Raw genomic sequence first — 19,940 nt, 5'->3', positions numbered from 1 at the left:
AATATAAAGTTTTCACCCATATCTGCTGCTTCAACTTCATTTCCTAGCGTTAATGACAAATCACTCTTCCACCTGTATTTGTCTATTACATTACTTTGTAACTCTGAATCCGCTATAGACCCCTTAAATTCTCCACCTCTATTGATTGTATACATCTGATTTGCTTCACTTTTATTCCTCACCATCTCTCCCTCTTTTCTGCATATTTTGTTCCCTTGTACTTTGGCACTCCCTTCTCGCTTATTGTGTACATTTAAATCATTCAAGACCTTTCGCCGACCGTTTCTGTCGGTTCCCCTAAAGTTTCTTCCTTCTCTGTTAATATTCACTATCCATTCTCCAGCTCCCATACTGTTTGTCCATTCTTCCTCCTTTTCCCAATCCGCAATACTAGTACCTTCTTCATTCATTAGTGGCTCAGGATGCGGTAAATTACACATTTTGCCTCTTCTAATAAATCTCTCTTTAATTGGCCTCTTATATTCCCCAGTGCCGATGACTACTTCCTGTTTGTTTATGCTACTCTCCCAACAAAGTTTACACTCTCGCCCTTATATATATATATATTTTTTTTTTTACTTATTAAGGATACAGTCTTCGTGCTCTTCCCGCACATGAAGCTCCGTAGATTAATTACCTGCGCCACCCGGTGCGTGAAATGCCCAATTGGATCGTTCCGAAATACCTCTTACATTGATCTCTGGATTTAGACTCGTCTCGAAGTGACTTTCATACTGTATATATTTCTCTACATTCGGAGAATGTGTCCGGGTTACTTCACCTGGTGTTTTTCACTTTAAAGCTGGCCCCTCAGTGACTCTTCTTAACTGACGTTGGTTCCTTCAGGCCGCCGGGATTCTTAATTTGAAGGTCTAGTTTCCTGCTCTGCCTTCTACTTCCCTTCTTGGAACCCTGAGATCACAGAATATGCTTTGCTCACGACGTCTGTAGATTCATGTTCCTTGTCAACCCAGAGTCAATGATCCAAAAAAGATTACGTATCTCTCACTAGACGCACTGCCTCAAATCTGTATCAACCGCCGTCACTGGGGTTCATTGCACTCCCTGCCCCTCTGAGATTTCCTCACGCTGCTTCAACACGCTGCCTCGGTTCAGTTTACTACACGGACCCCAGAGGTTTTCCACACTCTCTGTTCCTGCGAAATCTCCTCACGCCACTTCAAAGCGTTGCCTCAGTTCCGTTTCACGAGTGGCAACAGGGGTTAACTTCCCTCCCGGATCATCTCAGATATTTCATACAGCTCAAAATGCTGCCTCAGTTAATTTTCAAACACTGGAACAAAGGCTCGCTACACTCTCTGTTCCTCTGAAATTTCCTCACACAGCTACAACGCGCTGCCACCGTTCAGTTTCATAAGTTTACTACACGCTATGTTCCGCTCACCTCATAGACTTGTACGACTCCCTCTGTTACCGACTTGAGTCTTGCTTCCCAGCACCATAACAATTACACGGAAACACCAGAGGTGATCTGATTTTACTTTCAGCTTTCTTCTTTTTCTCCAATATTCACACTGAAAGTAATATATGCTGCGAAGTCCTCTTTCTACTTCACGATTGCAGGACGGGAACTTCCTGTCGACAACTCTGCTGTTCCTCGGAGCAAGATCTGCTACGTCTTCTCCCTCACGAGTGTTCACTGCTTCTCACGGCCCGCACACCAGTCCTCACAAACCACGGAGGGGACTAAGCTAGGTGCTAAAGGGTGCCCACTCAGTGCCAGGAACGAAACAATGCCTCCATAAGTCGTTCGCTGCGTCACATCAACTTCGACAGCTTCACTCTTCGCCACACGCTTCTCAACGGCAACCCGTTAGGCTGAAGACTGCGTGAATTCCATTATAAAGCGACCAGAATTTTTTTTTTCTTCCGGTTTTCACCCGGTGAATCCTAGTCCTTTATGTTCACTGGCAACACTCCTCATGCAGTACTGGCAAAGCTTGAATTTTCAAATTCAACATGCGGTGACAAAGATTAAAGTTAGTTCCCTTTTCCGCTAAAATTCCTTCAATCAGCTTAGATTGCTCAACTCACGGACTCGCGCTCCTTCCAGTTTTCATCGATTTGGGTCTTACTTCTCATTTATGTCTCAGTCTCCTCAGAACGCCCAAGGTACGTCCCCAATTCATGTCCTTTTATTTTCCTTGTCCAAGCTCATATCACTCCAGGGGAGAGACACCACACTGACCCTGGCTCAGCTCCGTTTCCTCCGTCGCCAAAATTGTAGTAAAAACGGTCCACACATGGTAGAATTCAAGAACCTTTATTCAGTTCAATATAACACAAGGTGCTCCCAGCTTGACAGGATTGTTACCCGTAAACATTCTACTGCTGCCTTCAAGTGACAGCACGGGCCATACCAAGTGGGGGAGAAGCGGGAGGGGGTAGCAGGGGGGAGTGGGCGGAACCAAGTGCAAGGTTACAACAAACTGCTCAGGGCAGGTGTTAGCTTTTGGAGGTATTCGCGCTTAGCGCGAATATCTCCAAAAGTTGGTAATAGGAGATAGTGATGTTAGCGACTGTTTCCAGTCGCTAACATCTTGGCACGCCCTCTTTGCATGCCATTAGTGATAAATATCTCTGACATGCAAAGCGGGGCCCAAGATGGTCGCTATCTCCTACTGGCTGTCGCTAACTGGTGTTAGCGACAGCTAGGTAATAGGGAGACCATTTTATCTCCGCTTTCTTGGCTTTTAAAGCCAAAAAAGCAGAGATAAATCCCTTGATAATATGCCCCTGTGTTCATTTCACTTGGACATTTCGTTAATCAGTAGTTGCGGGTATTACTTAACCTGCAATATTTTAATTCGTACCCTTGTGATGGTATTTGTACGCTGTCTTTTGTCAGCTTTTAGAAACATCTGAGTCACTTTTTGCATGCATGTACTTTTCCTGTAATAAAGTCAGAAACTGCTCAAGAAAGAGGATAAGCTTATATTATTAATGTGGAAACCCTAAAGTAGATGCGGAACTGAATCATTCATCTTCCAATATAGACACATCGGCATCATTAGCTAATAAACACGGGATCAATTTGGTTATAAAAGATGCCAAAGAGGCTAGGACAAAGTTTATCCTACTTCTAGGACCCACTCCCTTAAAGACAGGAAATACCTTCCTTGAACTTCCCCATCATCTCCTATCTCAAATGAACCCAAATATCTTGGTGAGAATACAACTGAATAGCATTGATCACATTGCTATTCACCCTGCTCTCACCAAAGACTCCCACAATAATTGCCATAAACACTCAGGGCCTCAATTACAAACTTTTGGTGCAGGGCCGCATTGTATGCCTTCTTGCAGCACTGCCCTACATCAAAAGAAAAGGGCAGGAATGGGCTGTATCTATAAGATACAGCACATTCCTGTCCTCTTCCCCAGCTCTGGCACACAATTGGCTGCCATGCACCAGCGCAGGCACCCTTGCACCAGGTGAAAGGGTGTCTGCATTGTGGAAATGATTTTTTCTTTGAGGGAAGGGATACCTTCCTGCACAAAAACATTCGTTGGAGGCTTTTCCTCCTACCAATGTGTGCTGCTGGATGCAGCACACATAGAAAGAGGAAAAAAAAGAGGAGAAATAAAGTTATTTCTCCTCACTGTGCCTCCCCTATGTCTGTAGGCTTTAGACGCATTCCCAGGTTTACAGAACATTGGGGCATATTTACAAGCCCTGTGCGCAACCGGAACGTTACTTTTTGTGACATTCTTGTAGCACACAGGGCTTATCCATATCTTCAAGGCCAGATAAAGTCACTCTGTGAGGCTTTTCAAAACCTTGTAAATATGGAGTAAGGCAAAGCAGCACAAGTCACAACCTTGCTTACTCTGCATCAAAGAGGCGTTCCATGGATGTTGGTGTGGATGTTCCCCCTCAACACCCATGGACTTTGACGCTGCCCCAGATTCACAAAATCTCATAAACCTGGGTCAGCGCCAAATCCTTGCACCTCCCTAGAACAGGTGTAAAGAGGAGACATGCTTACATTCCTCCTCACTTTTTTTCTTTGCATGCGTGCTGCATTCTGCAGCACACATAGAAAGAGGAAAACGCCTCTTGTGATTGTTTTTGTTCCTGTACAAAAGCAATCATGCCAACAAAACAGACACCCTTGATGGTGTAAGGGTGCCTGCATTGGCACACGGCTGCTAATTGTAGGCCGGCACTGGCATAAAGGACAGAAATTCACCATATCTTGTTAAAACAGTGCATTCCTGACCTTTCGAATTGGCATAGGGAAGTGCCGCAAAACGATTTGCAGCGCTACCATAAGCCAATTATTTTGTAAATATGCCCCAAGGAATGTGTCAAATGCCATTTGGGGACACCTACTGTAATGCCCAGCTCACTCCTCTCCTCTCCTTTGCAGTGTGAGTCAAAGCAGCGACTCGCACTGCATTCCCATACACAATATCTACAAGTTCATGAAAACTCACGCACGGTGACTTTACATGGCCTTGTAGATATGGCACTGAACTTTGCGCCACCAGAGCGTCAATAAAAGTAACGCTCTGGCAGCACACAGGGGCTCCCTGAGATTGTTTAAGGCTGACTTATTTCATCAAAATGATAACACTTCTTAGCTCTTTTCAATATGGTATGCTTTACCACGTATTTTCTATTAATGAAGGATGAATATCTTTACTCATAGTATCCATAGGTGTTCCCATCAGGAACGAAGTATTTTTGACCGAAGCTATTAGTCCTCCTGTCAAGCGAACGGCCTTCTCTTTCTGTGCAGTATTACAAAATTATTTTAATGGATCTCTAAAGTAGGTTTCGGGAAAATACAAATGCGGGGAATAAAGGTTTGCCAAGCCACGTCACCTTACAGCATCCTATGGTTTACTTTATTCCAGTTTAAAATTGCGTGTCCACACACTAAGGTAGACTGACGTACGCATTAGGGGCAGATTTACAAGCCTCACTTTTTGTGACGTACTGGTGGCGTAATTTTCTGCTCCATATTTACAAGGACAGGAAAATACACCCTGCATGGCTTTTCCTGTCCTTGTAAATATGGCCCCTTCAACGCAGCATTTTGCGTGAAAGCAGCGTTCCATGGGTGTTGCTGTGGGTTTTCCCATGCAACACCCATGGAACAAGACACATTTCCAGATTTACGAGGAATCATAAATCTGGAAATGTGTCTGAATGCTACGCCACCCTAGGGGTGGCGTAGCAAAGCGCAACAAGAAGAAATGTTTTCATTTCTCCTCATTTTTTCGTCTTTCAATGCGTGCTGCATTCTACAGCATGCATTGAAAGAGGTATATGCCTGTAGTGATTGTTTTTGTGCAGGAAGGTGCCCCTTCTGGCACAAAAACAATCTCCCCATGACGCAGGCATCCTTGTACCTTGGTGCAAGGGTGTCTGCGTTGGCGCACGGCAGCTGTTTGTGCGCAGTGGAGAGCACAGGAATGCGAGATATTATTGTAAATATGTCGCATTCCTGTGCTTTGGAAGTGCCACAGTGTGGCACAGCCAAACGGCTTGCGTTGCAGGGCTGCGGCATTTCCTCGTAAATCTGCCCCTGAATATTTCTAGTATTTTAATTTTGTTCCTTGAGTTTGACTATAATAGATCAGCTGTTTTTACATTTTACCTTTTTTACTTAAAACTGTCACAAAATTACAATGTTTGATTAGATTGCAGATATAAAAATGGAAAAATCCCCTGAACCCATTCTCGCGGCCCAGCCACGCACTTGCCTCAAATAAGATGCAAACTACTACAATAACTCCTTGATATTCAAGCTTATACCACCCAGAGTATGGCATTTTCAGAAACTAAAGATAGCATATGGTCATTACGTGCAGGCTGTTCCAGGTGGCTAAAACATATGTGCTGTCAAGATTTATGTTGAAAAAGGCGTAGAATACAAGCACAAGAGTTCAGTAACTGTAGGTGATGCTACTAATTCAATTACATAGAGATTAACTCAAATTCAACTGATGAGTCAATTCACATCGAGAAATGACAGAATTAGTGCAACACACAGAACTGAAATCTGATGAAATTGCAGCAAAAAATAGAACATATCATTCAAGTTTTCTCCAAGATGGGTGCACAGACATCATGGGCAGTTTTAGGTGCAATGCCTGTCCTTTACTGCTTGCGCTCTCTCTTCCTGGTATTATTTCCATGTTATGTAAGACGGGCATATTTGAGGAAAATGTGGTAAGAATCCCATTGTTTTTTGTTTGTCTGATCTGGAGTCGTTGGCTTGACTTTCACTGGGACTAGCATTGCCTCACCATCATTGACATAGGCATCCAACCATGCTAAGGAGATGACTGCAAAATATGGTATCACTTAGGATAGACTGCGGTCAGAGTGGGGCTATGTTTAATACAGAGCCCCATCCATCTCCACATGCAGTAAGCTAGATGTCACCACAGAATCCTAACCTTAGACGCTCCCAAGGAATGAACACAGTATGGAGTTCTCATTAAGGATGATAGCAAATTGAAAGACAGATGTCACTCACCTTCCCCTCACTTGCAGTAAAGGAAATATGGCAATAAAATAATAAGCATAAGTACAAACCAGAAAAAGCTAATGCTGATTTTAAACAAAACTTAAACCTTAATGTTGCATATATGTCGAGCGAATATAAATATATATTGTGTAGCACATGCTGAAAATGAAAACAAACAATAACTTTTACAGTTAATCATAATCACAGAAAAATGTTGGTTTCATTGCTATCCTCTTATTCACTCCGGCATCGAAGCGGTAGTCTCCTCTCCCCCATCAATCTATCATGACTGCGTAGACTGGATCTCATCAGTCAACCCACTCACAACCCTGCACTCATCCTTCATACATAAAGAAAGTGATTTTTATGTATTCCTGATTTACTTAGGCACTACGAGGGGTGTCTAGAATTTGGACCACTTCATTTTTCTACTGGAACAACGTGGTCTGAAACATTACTTGGTGTAGTTCTAACAGACTTGATTTGATTCAAACACGTGCTTTCCATTTATTTCTTCTCTTTTCTTCTCTTTGATTCTCCTCCTTTACTCAATCATATGGGACCTTATGTTATTTCAGCCAAGTAGAACAAATACTGATGTTGACTTTCTTCTCTTTTACTACCCAAATGAAATCTTGGGAGCAGTGGCATGGGGGATAGCTGGTAAGTTACATTACTGCCTCAAAACTGTTGCTTTCAATGTTTTCAACTAACCCTTGCCAACTGGATAATTTTCTTCATTATTCTGTTAAATCTTTCTGCAATTCCATTACTTTCTGGGTCATACAAAGAACTCCTGGGACTGTTTTAAGGAAGTACCCCAGGGGCACAGTGGGCGATAGCGCTCACTTTGCATGACCCCGTGGCATTTTGGTATTACAGAAGGGGCCACAGACGCTGGTGTGACCTCTTCTGTACCACAGATAGCGCTGATGCACATATAGCTCAAGCCCTATCACCAGAGGACATTCCCTCATTTGCAGTGGGGCATGGTCCCACGCAAATCAGGCAATCCCGTTGCCTTTCCGCCTGCACTGTATTGCAGAGGCAAAGAAGCTGTCAGGAAGCGTACTGATGGCAGCCCTCTGGAAGGGGGGAAAGGGGTCCTATGGACCCCTCAGACATCCCCTTGCAGGCAGATGCAGTCACTCACTGCACCCACCTGCCAGGGAATTTCTGCCCCTCTTAAAAGGGCATGTGGTTTGCCACCTGTACAGTGAAACACAGAGCGGCTGCTTAAAAGCCGCTCCATTTTTCATTTGAATGCGCTGCCTCCAGGGCAACACAACTTTGCGGCTCCCCTGGGGGCAGAGCATTCAGTGCAATAGGGCGCACTTTCCCTGTTTCCGCTAGGCACACCTGTTTTTTCATTTGAATGTGCTGCCTCCAGGGCAACACGACTTTGCGGCTTCCCTGGGGTCAGAGCATTCAGTGCAATTGGGCGCACTTTCCCTGTTTCTGCCTGGCGCACCGTTTAAGGTGTGCTGTGGCACAAACAGAGAAAGTGCACCCTTTCTATAATACGGCTCCTAGAGTGCCATATTCATTCCTTCTCTAAGAAAATCTTCATTACTTTCTGCATGTGTTGAGCCACATTGTCAGTCAATATTGCCAATTGGAAAAAGCTTCTTTAAAAATTCTCATCCAAGAATTCATTACAGTTTTTTCGGTAACATCACTCACCCAAACTGCTTCCTGCCATGTGGATAACATGTCAACCAACTATACAATGTATGGAATAATGCTATCTCTATTAATGGACCAATAATATCCAATGTTACCTTTTCCCATGGATTTGTTGGCAAATCCTTACAAATCAATAATAGGGTTGTAGTTCTGTGCATAAGAAATCTGCTCTAATTTTTTATTGTGTCTTTACTACAGCCAAATGACCTTCTTTTTTTTAAGTTTGAAGTTTATTATGCAATAAGAACCAATATGAAAATTAACAAGTACAAGAAGAAACAATGTAATCTTAAAATGGTTATAAGAAATATAACATGAAAAAAGAGGGTCAAAAGGGGGGGAAGGGGAGGAGGTAAGGGGGTATTTCTATATACATCTTATATCACCAAAAACCAAAAGAAAATAACAATAACATGGAATTCACTAAATGCATAATAATTAAGGTATAAAGAAACCCAATATGAATAAAGGATATACAGAGTAAGTCTGGTGATAATAAAATAATAAAAGGGCAAGACAAGTTAGTGTGTTTCTTTATGGAGGCTTACGGACTTCATCAGCAGTATTTACCCGGGAAATTCGAGTTAAATATGTATTTAAAGGGAGCCATAAAAGGTCTCTTTTGATAGATAGGGAGACAGGAGAGACGTGATTGGTATCTAGCCTGTGATGAAAACAAACAGCATTCCACCATACTCTAAAGGTGACTTTCAGCCAGATTCATCATCGGAAAATCGTCTCGCAAAGGGCCAGATTCTGAGAATCTGGCCCTTTGCGAGCGCAATTTTTGCATTTGGGATTCATCATCCCAAATGCAAAAATCGCAAATTGCGAAATCGCTAAATTACGAGGAATTGCATTTAAGGAATCTCTATTTGAGATTCCTTAAATGCAATTCATGAACCATTTTAGAATTGCGAAATCGCAATTTTTGGCCGCTATTTACCGCGAAGTCTGACTTTGTGGTAATTAGCGAAAACTTAGAAAAATGCACTTTAGTGCATTTTTCTAAGTTGCATGTTACACACACACATGTGCTTTGGACATGTGTGTGCGCAACAACAGTCTACATTTTCATTTCATTTTCATAAGGAATGACTCCCCATTCATTCCTATGGGCCTAAAATCGCAAATAAGGAATGACTCACCATTCATTCCTATGGGCCTTTGGGCCCATAGGAATGAATGGGAAGTCATTCCTTATTTGCGATTTTAGCCCCGTAGGAATGAATGGGGAGTCATTCCTTATTTGCGATTAGCAATTTGCTAATCGCAAATAAGGAAGCTGTAGAAATCGCAAATAATATTGCGATTTCTACATGAATCCCGTTTTGCGAGTCTTTAATAGTGATTCCTTAATAATCACTATTAAGGACTCGCAAAACAGGACAATGATGAATCTGGGGGTTTGTCAGCTTGTTTCCAGTGAGTGAAGTAAGTGAAGTTAATCTGCCAGTAGTAAATCTATTAATTTAACATTTGACGGGGAATGGGGTCACTGAGGGGATAGGGAACCTAAGAAGACATTGGAGAGGGAGAAAGGAACAGAGGTGTTAAAAAGTTTGTTGATTTGGGACCAGACTGATTGCCAAAAGCGATAGATATAGGGGCAGTCAAACAGCATGTGTTTTAAGTCAGCATGTGTACAGGGGCAGGACCAACAAGTTGGTTGAAAGTCTGAGGAGAAAGAGGCCAGTTTAGCTGGGGTAAATAAAAGCCATTGATAAGCAAAATAAAGAGTTTGAGAAGTATTAGCAGCCCGGGAAGTTTTATGAATTTTAAGCCATAGTTTATCCCAAGTAGGTATTGACCAGCATTCCTTTAAATCCTTTTCCCAGGCCAATTTAGCTTTTGTTTTATCTCTATCGGAAAAAAAGTAGAGATTTGTACAGAGAGGAGGCTGAAGATGGAGAGATTATTAAAGGGAAAAGAGTGGAACATTTAGAGGGCAAAACAGGAGTAGATGGTAAAGAGTTAAGGTAGTGAGTAAGCGAGGGTAATAAAAGGGCGTGTTGAGTTTTGAAAGAAGATAGCAGTGAGAATTTCACTTGAAAATCTAGAAAGGACAAAGGAACCTTACCCAATAATAATTGAGAGATCCAAAATAATCCTTTCCTATGCCAGGATTTCCAGGAAAAGGTGTGATTCTTAATACGTAGTAAAGAGTTATGCCAAATGGTATGTTGATCAAGGGAGGAAGAAGAAGGATAAGATGCTGGTAAGAGTGGAATAAGAAGTTTACGGGTATGTGATATAACAGGAGGATGAAAAGAAGCAATCGAATTTGTAAAAGCAAGAGATTCGTTAAAATCAAAGGGAGAAATCATTTTTCTCTATAGATAGCCAAATAGGGGGATGAGGGCCAAGATCTGTAGAAATCAACAAGATGATTGTTTTAAGGAAAGACCACCAGTTGATTTATCTGCTTTTAAAGAGGATAGCGCGATACGAGGAGATTTATTTTTCCAAAGAAATTTTGATAGCCAAGAGTCTATTTTCTTAAAATAGAAAACTGTAATATGCACTGGAATCATTGAGAGAATGTACAAAATCAGAGGGGAAAGCATCATTTTGATAGAGTCTAATCTGCCCCACCAAGAAAGAAAAAGAGGATGCCAGCGTTCAATATTATTGGATAAGGTTTTGATAATGGAATCAAAATTGAGTCTCAAAATGTCAGGAATATTAGAGGCAGACCACAGGCCCAGATATTTTATTTTAGAGGGTTGCCATGAAAATCCTGTCGGAGCAAAATCATGTTTGAGGCAAGTTATATTAAGAGGAAGTATCTCGCATTTGTCTGAGTTTAGACGGTAACCGGACAGCTTGGTAAAAGAATCTACCTGGTTAAGAAAAGCAAGAATAGAAGAGGCAGGATTAGAACAATATAAAAGAATGTCATCCGCATATGAAGATAATTTAACATGAACAGTGTCCAATTGGAAACCAGAGATCTGTGAATCTTGTCTAATCTTTGTTAAAAAAGGTTCTAAAGCAATTACAAATAAAAGAGGCGATCATGGACAGCCTTGTCTTACTCCTCTAGAGAGTGAAAAATAATCAGAGGTCTTACCATTTACAAAAATAGATGCCTTAGGGTCAGAATATAGTAAAGAGGTGAGGGAGATCAATTTTGGAGGCAAACATATCCAGTCTAAGGCCTTAAACATAAATTCCCATCCAATCCTGTCAAAGGCTTTTTCGGCGTCTAAAGCTATAGCTGAGATAGGGTAGTCAAGAGACGAAGCTTTACCAAGAATATTAAAAAAGACTCTGGAGTTATCAGAAGGTAACCAACCCTTTACAAAGCCCGATTGTTGAGAACCAATAAGAGTAAAAGGGTAAAAGAGGATCAATACAGAGGGCGAGAATTTTTGCAAAAATGTTATAATCAAGATTAACTAAAGATATTGGACGATAATTCTTGCAAAGGGACGGGTCTTTATTATCTTTAGGAATCAAACAAATCATGGCTTCTTGAAAAGTACCAGAAGAGGAACCGGAAATAATGAAGTGATTAAAGAGCTTCAAAAGGTTGGGAAGAAGTATGGTGGCAAAGGCGATATAAAATTCAATAGTAAATCCATCTGGACCAGGTGCTTTACCCTTTTTTAACACAGAAACTGATTGAGTAATTTCGGCTAACGTAATATCTTTATCTAAAGGGCCAAAATCAATTGAAGATGCGGAGGGAGGCTGAAGATTTTGAAAATAGGAAGACAAATCTTGTGGAGAAGGTTGTTGTTCCGGAGTATATAATTTTGTGTAAAAGGAAACAAACTCATTCAAAATATCACTGTCTTTAAATACTGTAGTACCAGTTGGGCTCTTGATGGATTCTATCTTAGGGGCCAATTAGGATGACGGACGGACCTGCATCCGTCCGCCACCCCAGAGGTGGAGGGACCGTCCGCAGGGGCAGCGGCGGTCCCTCCGTGCAAATTAGGATGTGACCGCCACCCTGGCGTCACATCCTGTATTTTTAACATTGCGGCGGGTGCTGGTTGAAGCAGTACCCGCCGCAATGTTAAAAATGCATGTTTAACATTTACATGCACAAAGCAGCAGGCACCGCGCAGTGCCTGCCGCTTTTTGCATGTAAATGCTGGGGGGTACCGTAGGTACCCCCCATGGTCACCCCCGGCAGCCTGGGGGCCCGCAACGGGCCCCCAAATGCCAAAGTCCACATGCTTTTCCACAGCGGAAAACCCGCCATGGAAAAGCATGTTTCCCCATGCATCCTAATATGGCTGGAGGTGTCTGATAGACACCGCCACCATATTAGAGCTTTTCCGCCGCGGGACCGCGGCGGAAAAGCGGCGGACGGTCTCCCCATCTGCAGATTACCCCCTGCCATCCTAATCTGGCGGGGGGTCTTTTCTCGTACCGCAGCGGTGAATCCGCATCCTCTGGGCCGGCGGTGGCTTCCGCTGGCCCGGAGGATGCGAATTCACCACAATCCTAATCGGGCCCTAGGTTTGGTCTCGTCTTATTTTGAGATAATTTGCTAGTAATTTTCCAATTTTGTTTTGGCCTCCATAATAACGGGTACTACTTTTTAAAAGATAGGACGAAGCAGCCTCTGTGGATAATTTATTAAAGGTAATTTTTGTGTCAATAAGGTCCTTTAAGGACGATTCGGTATTTAATTTATAATAAGTAAGTTCAAGTTGTTTAATGTTGGCAAGCATCTGATTGGATTGAGTTTCAAAAGCTTTCTTTTTCCTAGAAATAAAATTCGTTAAAACCCCCCTTGCTGCAGCTTTGAAAGAATCCCAAATCATTACAGGAGAAGAGGGCGGAGTGAAATTCAAGGTGAAGAAGTCTGACATAAAAGCGTTAAATTGGCCAGTGAAATTAGGATCAGCCAACAAAGCGTTATTAAATCGCCACCTGCCAGCATGAGGAGTAAAGGGAAGTAGGTCCAAATCAACAAAAACTGGAGCATGGTCTGAAATAAGAATAGAACCAATTTCAGAGTGCAGTGCATGTTGAGAGAGGGATTTACTAAGAAAAAGATAGTCAATTCTGGATTGTGAGTGGTGAGGAGGAGAGTAAAAGCTATATTCTCGAAGGTCTGGATTACATAATCTCCATATGTCAATTAAAGATGTATTGCGTATGGTGGAGGTAAATTGGGTGTGCATCTTTGTATTGACAAATCTCACTGAGGAATTCCTATCCAGTATAGGGTCAAGAACTTGGTTACAATCTCCTCCAAAGACAATATATTCATCATCAAATAAAAGAAGTTTGTCAGAAATATGAGACCAGAATACATTATCAGCAGTTACCGGTGCATAAACATTGAAAAAGACTATGGGAATCTGATTGATGAGAAGTTTAAGGATGACCCAACGGCCATTGGAGTCCGTTTCTTGATGGATTACTGAAATATGAAGTTTCTTGTGACAGAGGATAGAAACACCATTTTTCTTACCTAGAGCTGGGGAAGAAAAAACATTGCCTACTCAACATCTTTTCAATTTAGAAAGTTCTGTATCCGACAAATGGGTTTCTTGAATTAAAGCCACATCCACTTTCAATCTAGCTAAATGAGTTAACACCCGTTGCCTTTTTATAGGATTATTAATCCCTTTAACATTCCATGTAATAACTCTAAGAACAACTATTAAACTTTACATGAACAGCTATTAAGTATACAGTGAAACCCCTAAAAATACTATGTTGAGGAAAAAAGGGTGAAAAGGGATAGAGATATAAGAGCAAGGTAAAGGTTAGATCAGGAAAGTGGATGGTGAAATTAGAAATATCATGAAAAGAGAAGTGAGAAAGGAAGGAAAAGATAACATTATTAAAAACATGAATAGAGAGTAAAAAAATCATATGATGACTTAAGAAAGTAAGAATCAAAATAGAGGAATATTGTCAGAATAAAGTAGAAAGATATAAAATGTTAAGGAATATCAAAATAAGGAAAGTGAAATAAATAGCAAAAAGAGTATAAGAAGTAAAGAGAGAATCAGAAAATGGAGGTAAATTGAATATAGTACAGGGAGAGATAAAACAAGGTACATAAAGTATAACGAAGGGGAGCTTCCTTTACAACGCAACTGCTACAACGCGGTTGCGTTACGACGCAGCTTTAACAACGAAAGTCGTTACAACGACTTTCGCTGGAGGGCGCTCTAGGATAGGGGATAGTTTAATTTACTATCCAACACCTTCCCTACTATCCACGGGGACTGGTGTTGGAATAGTAAATTAAACTATTCACTATCAGCGCCCCCCAACGCAAGTCGTTGTAACGACTTGCGTTGTTAAAACTGTGTCGTAAAGGGACGCATTGTAACGGTACGCGTCGTACCGTCATACATCCATAACGAACGAACAAGAAGGGAAAACGAAGGAGAAAAACAGAACAAGGGCAGGAATACAAAACAAAAGGAGCATTTGATGTGAAGATACCATAACAAAAAAACATACCACAAGAAGACAATAAAGATGGGGATGGTGGAGGCACATGAGGGGGAGGGTCGCCAAACGGAAAACTCCAGGACAACGATGGCAAGGAGGACGCATCCAGGAACAATGAAGGAAACAAAGAACCAAGGGACCACACTTCATATCTGATGTAGAAGAGAATAAAAGAACCGATTAACAAGGCATCATACAAAATTTGACAAAATTACATTTGAAGGAAGACAAATTACCAAAACGAACAAGACATAAATCAAACAACTCATGTTAAATAATCAAGACATTTATGGTCGAGACATGTCCATGGATTCTTGTGTGCAGGTGTTCAAAAACTGTTGAAGAAGTGCTGGATCCTCATAAGACTTTGTCCTATTGTTATAAGTTACCTTAAAAAGACAAGGATGAAAGAGACCATAGCGAGCGTTGAGACTGCGAAGTGTAGGTCTCATATCCAGGAACTTTTTCCAGCGATCCGCAGTCACTTTTGCATAATCTTGGACAAGAAAAAGATTAGATCCTTGCCAAGAAATTTGTCCTCGTTGTTTGGCAGCATGAAGCACTTTGAGTAAATCAGTATATTCCAAAAAATATAAAATAACTCCCCAAGGTTTTGCTGAAGACGATGAAGAAGAATGCGAGCTATGTCCCAAACGATGAGCACATTGAATATTCACGAACAAAGTGATTCTTTGGTGTTTTCCCTCCGTATTTTGAAGTTGTGGCCACTGCATAGTTTTTACGGGTTTTTTATGAAGAAACAGGGTTTTTTTCTGCTATTGGCTTTTCCCCCTACATGTACTGTAATTAAGGAGAGAGAGACTTCGTTGCATAGCCTTTTGTTCTATTGGGGGTGATATCCCCGGTTTTCTTATGGACCCTGCACATTGAACTATTTTGAAACCTGGATTGCTTACGGTGCTTACAGAATTAAAGAATTGCAGATCGGGAAGGGAATGACCAGTTGGTAACACTAGGCTTGTACAGAATCAGTTACATGTCACAAGAATAGCCCTGGTGAAGCCCAGACGTGGTGTCCTTTGTTTTCCTATATTTTCTCTCTCATTTATCCCACCCTCTCCCGGTGCTCTGGTGGCAAGGACACTGTGAACTAATCGGTATTTCGTTACTAGGGTAGTGAACCACATCGCATGCTAGGCTCGGATCCTGGCACTCTGAGGAGCTTTAACACAATCTGAGGCTATCAAAAAAGCAGGTGTTTACCCTGACCTGTGTGCCAAGGCTCGCCTTTCTGTTCCCTCCCACCTCCCACCTTCATTGTCGCCGTCATTGATTCCCGGTTTCCGGTTCCGGGACAGCTTCGGCGGTGTCAGCGGCTCAGCGTTACACGTATGCCTCTTGGAGCTCTGCCTCACTGTTTTTTCGTTTGTTTTCTGTTCTGCGCTGATTTCGGCAGAGCAGTATTGCGCAGTACAGGACGTCACACGGCGTGGCTGCCTTAGACTTAGACCGAGTGTCGTCCTCATTGCCCTCACTGTCCCCCATTGGCAAGGAGCACGTAGTCTCTGGGCATCTTGGGCGCCATCTGGTGCTCGGAGGTTGCTGGAAGCTGCCGGGTGTCGCCACTAGCAGGTTAGTGGGAGGATAGTGCCCCCTGGACCCATAACCTGCAAAATACACGGGAGCTGAACAGGGCTGGATGCTCGTGGATCTGTAAGTCTGAGGAAAGGAAGAAAAGGTGGTGGAGGCATAGAGAGCGGCAGAAAGCGGGCCCACAGGACAGAGGTAAGTGGATAACAAAAAAAAAAAAAGGAATCATTTATGGTTGAGGGTCTTTAGCAAAGAGGTAATTCCAGAGGTGGCAGTAGTACACCTAGAAAGCAAAGGAAAAGCGAAGGAAAACAGCCTGGAAAGTCCCTGCTCCCTTGGAAGCAAGTAAGCGGAGAGGGAGAGCTTAAAGACATGGCATTAGGAAAGAATAAACGTCGGAAAGCATCTAAGAACTCAAAACTCCCAGGAAATACAAGCAAAGGAGTAGAGGACATAATAGATCTTCCCGCTGACTTGGAAAATGCGACAACGACACCTACCAGAAATATAACATCGGTACTGGTGTCAACAGCATCCTCAAGTACAATTAAACAAAAGGGGGCGATGTCCGCAAAGTCTGCAGGTGGAAAGGGTGGCTCCACAGTCTCAAAATCTATTAAAGACTTCTTTGGTAAGCATTTTAAAGAAAAGGAGACACCAGAAAGGGAATTAAAAGCGATGGAGTCCCCAAAATTGACTGAGATCGTGATATCAGATGCCGATTCCCTGAACCAGACACATTTTGACACTGCTAATATCCCGATAGTACCTCAGCTGTCTTCCTCCCCACGGCTGTTTCAATCAGTATTAAGCCAAGACTCAGAGGGAGAGGGGGAGGAAGAGAAAGAAAAAGAAAATGAAAATGAAAATGAAAATCAGAGTGATTTACACCCGGAGAGAGAAGCTGCCGAAGAAGAATTTGGACTTAATGAAAAAGACAGTCTGGAAAACGTAAATATGGCCTATACTGTGATATCAGGCCTACCCATGAATAGTTTGGAGGTGACGGGTACCTCGAGCTCATCAATGCTTGAGGTTATGTTGATGCTCCAGAAAACTTTACAAGGAATCCTAGAGGTTTCAGTGGTAAATAACGAAATTCTAAAAACCCATAGTAAGCAGTTTAATAACATAATTGGGGAACTGTTGCAGATTAAAGTCCAAATGCCTTCCCTTGTAAGATCTGTAGAGAACGAAGCTAACGAGGTGGGAGAAACAACAAGGACAAATACACCAAATGAGGAGGAGCCCAATGTATATATTTCCCGCTGTCCCATGATCATAAGGAGATATGGTGAAAGTAGGCGTTGCCTAAAGAGGGGAATAGGGAAAAAGGTCCAACGGGTCAGACCAGTTGCAGAACAGGTGAACAGGAAACAGGTACCCTATGACCTAAGGCCCAGGGACAAGGCAGGGAGAGTAGAAATGGATAATGTAACCCCAGTAGATACTGGGGCAAGCACCCCTGGTCCCCAGGAAAAATCATGTTGGGTCCAAGGTAAATGTGTGGCCAAGAACGCAAGGGCCGCTAAGAGGATGCCAAGGGGGAGGAAAGAGTGTTTAGAACCTATATGGGAGATAGAAACGTCCACTGAGGCAGGGCCCAGTCACTTATCCCCGGTGAATAATTGGATGAAGGGTGATAGAGTAGAAAGTAACTCGAAGAGAAGGAATAAAAGCCCAGAGGAAAGCCATAAGTCTTTACAGGCACCCAGGATTGTGGACACCTGGCTATACCTAGAACCAATGGGTCAGGGAAATGGGGGGAAAAGTGGTAAGAAATTAAAACCCCTAAACCGCTCGCAGTTACTATTCTCGTTTGCTAAATGCCCCAGCTTAAAATATGTCAGTACTGAGGATTTAAAAGAAGTGGGGTTTCTAGTTAATGCTAAAGGTGAGGAAATAACAAAGGTCCTCCTCCACTCAGCTTTGATAAAAGTCGCATTGGAAAAAGCGGAAGCCGAGATTTTAAGAGAAGGAATTAGATTAGTAAAGAGAGAGGACCTGAAAATGGTTAATCAAGGGCACAAATTTCTTAGAAACCATGCAGGGCTGGGAGAACGGCAAATAAAAATTATCTCATCTGGATGGAGTAACAAGGGAGGCCTGGCAATTACAATTGTTCCTAAAAAGCTGGGGTGGGGGGAGGAAGAGGTCTTGGATGGGAACAGGTATAGAGAGCTGGCTTACTTAGACCAGGAGGAGGAGGGGAATTTAAGTAACATCGATTAGGAAATTGGGTCGTCGCACAGCCTGCGTATCTTGTCTTGGAATATTAATGGCTACAAAAGAATATGGCCTCAAGAGATTTTCAGAAATCTCCTCGGAAAGACCGATATCTTGTGCCTACAGGAGACATGGCTGTGCGACGAATCCCCAGTTATGGAAGGTTTTACCAGTCACATAAAACCTGCAAGAAAGAATAAAATGGGTAGGGCGTCAGGTGGTCAGATGACGCTTGTCTCCACAAGGATAGTGAGAGACATCCTCCATCTCGACTTAACATGTATCTGGGCACTAGGGAGCAGAGTGTCGATCCTAAATAACAACACAAGGGGTGAAGGTTTTTGTATCATCAACGTGTACATACAGAAAGGTGAAAAACATGAGTATAAAGCAGAGTTGGATCGTTTAAAAAAGGATTTAGAGAACTTACAAGAACTCTACCCAGGAGATGTGATTTTAATTTTGGGGGATTTTAATCATAGATTGAATCCCCTAAAAACGGATGCCTGGAATAGTGATATACTAAAAGCGTATAACATAGAGCCTGCAATGTTCATCAGCACCGAGCTATCAAATCAGGATGTGGAGCTTGGACGGCTGCTGGGGGCTATGGGTCTGGTTTGTGTGAATGGTAGGAAAGAAGGAGATCGGCCCGCTAAGCGGACATTTAAAATAGGACAGCAACTGTGCCCGATTGACTATGTTTTTATTCAGGCCTGGTGCTTCCACTCAATTCAACATTTCGAAATTCTCCAAGTAGAGGGCAGCGATCATTTCCCATTATTGTTAGAAATGTTGGTAAATAAGGCTCCGCCAAGACAGAATGTGTTGAACGTTGAGGTTGAATATCCGAAGCGACTTACAACTCGGATAAGTGAAGAACATCTAAACAAACTGAAGGACTTTCAGATAGTAGCTGACTTAGAAAACCTAGTAAAGGGGGAAGAGATACCCTGGTATGAGGATATGATAAGACAACTTGTAGAATGCCTCAGAATAAACATTAAACGGGGGAAGCACAGTTTGACAACGAAACTCCCATTACATGGTTTGATGCACATTGCCGCAAAGCAAAGGCCTCTATTAGAAAGAGTGAAAGAAGCCTCAGGCGTAGTTACAATGAATTAGAACATCAAACCCTTAAGAAACAAAGGATAAAATATAAGGCATCAATTAGAGACAAAAAAAGATCTTTTAAAGAAAATTGCTTGAAGAGCCTTTTAGTGGCAATTGAAGAAGAAAATGTCAAAGGCTTCTGGAAATTGATACAGGAATGTACAGGGAAAACAGCAGGGTCCATGCAATGTTCTGTTCCAGAGGACAAGTGGGTAATTTACCTCGAGGAGATCTACGGCAATTGCCAAGGAGGGAGGCAATACAACCATCTAGTTGGCCAGGAGTGAGGGAAGAAGTAACGGAGCAGTTCTCCCTAGGTCACATTAAAATCGTGATAGCCACCTTAAACTTAACACGAGCTGCTGGCCCAGACAATCTACCTGCCATTAATATAAAAACAAATATAGATTGGTGGGC

This window comes from Lissotriton helveticus, chromosome 6, assembly GCF_964261635.1.
Source record: "Lissotriton helveticus chromosome 6, aLisHel1.1, whole genome shotgun sequence".
NCBI lineage: Eukaryota > Metazoa > Chordata > Amphibia > Caudata > Salamandridae > Lissotriton > Lissotriton helveticus.
The sequence above is the reverse complement of the archived record's forward strand: the minus strand, read 5'-3'. Positions refer to the sequence as shown.